At 41.7% G+C, this 1,409-nt stretch overlaps 1 protein-coding gene across 1 annotated transcript in view; it reads left to right on the top strand.

The window, feature by feature from the left end:
• CCDC93 (coiled-coil domain containing 93) overlaps positions 1-1,409 on the top strand; it is a 65,014-nt gene that overhangs the window by 62,410 nt on the left and 1,195 nt on the right. The gene's annotated exons all lie outside the window — the stretch shown is intronic.

The raw sequence follows: 1,409 nt of genomic DNA, 5'->3' as shown, positions 1-1,409 counted from the left end.
TGCTGAGCATGACGTCATATGGTGTGGGATATCCCTCTGGTCAGTCGGGGTCAGCTGTCCCGGCTGTGTCCCCTCCCAGCTTCTTGTGCACCCCCAGCCTGCTCGCTGGTGGGGTGGGGTGAGAGGCAGAGCAGGCCTTGACTCTGTGTCAGCACTGCTCAGCAGCAACGAAAACATCCCTGTGTTATCAACGCTGTTTCCAGCACAAATCCAAAACAGAGCCCCATACTGGCTACTATGGAGAAAATTAACTCTACCCCAGCCACAACCAGCACACTTGACTTGTGCATTAATACGTGCACAAGAGTTCCTGATATGACGATTATCACACCATGTTCACAATGTCTCTTGGTGGTTATCGCCACGTGATTCTTGGACTCTGAATTTGATTCTGGAAATTCTTTTTTCACTGATAGACTAGCACCCCTCCATGTTACAGGGGAAGGACAATTTGTTACTGAGCAAGCTGTATATTGGGGTTTCCAAATGGAATCTCTTGAAGATCTATGAGCAGTTAGGTATTGGAGCAAAGAGGGTTGTGGAAATGCGTGTGAATAAGGGAGGGAATCCAGAGTCTCAGTGATAAATACCTTTAGGAACCAGCCTTGTTTTCTAAGCACTGTGAAAGCACTGTTTAACACTTCATTGATTTAGCCCTTCCCGAGCTTTTCATCATAATGTGCTTCTGTTAATTATTGTCTCCATGATAATGAATGACAAAGTAGTGCTGACAGGCAAAATTGTCATTTGGCTTCAGATGTTTGAGGAAAAACATCTTTCTGTAATTTGTCCTGCTTTGTTCGGAGGCAGTTCCTTCCTGTTTTGGACAATGTACTCTGGGAGAATGACAGGCACTGTTCAGCTGCTTTTCTGACATACAGAATTTTACATCCTAGTTGCAGAAGATAGGTGGAATTTTTGGTTTGGTTTGGTTTTTTTGTGGAAGCATAAATAAGCCATTTTTCTTCCACTGCCTTGTGAGGTAACTTCTACTCGACCTTGCTATCCTTAAAAATAAATGAAGTCATGGTTGTGGTGTTGAAAACAGGTGGTATGTACTTACATAAATACATTTCTTGACCTAGAGTTTTTCCCTGACTTTTTTGCAAACTGTTTTGTGAAGTTCCAGATCAGCTAAAAGTAATCTCAGTTTTAGATCTGTTCAATTTATAAGTGAAAAGGTGGATCTGCTTTAGCTACTTGTAACAACTTTAGACGAATGGTCAAGCAGCATTCCTTTTGGCTTCAGTGTCATAAAGTTTAATGAGTATTACCATTGGAATAACATTACGGATGAATCAGAATTATCTTCAGCTCATCACTCACTCCAGACTACTTGGGATTTTGGAGATCTTTCAAAATAAAAGGGTTTGGTTTTGCTGATGTAAAGATACAGCTAGTAGAGTTAC

This window comes from Pygoscelis adeliae, unplaced genomic scaffold (genome assembly GCF_000699105.1).
Source record: "Pygoscelis adeliae isolate BGI_AS28 unplaced genomic scaffold, ASM69910v1 Scaffold227, whole genome shotgun sequence".
Classification (NCBI taxonomy): Eukaryota; Metazoa; Chordata; class Aves; order Sphenisciformes; family Spheniscidae; genus Pygoscelis; species Pygoscelis adeliae.
The sequence above is the reverse complement of the archived record's forward strand: the minus strand, read 5'-3'. Positions and strand labels throughout refer to the sequence as shown.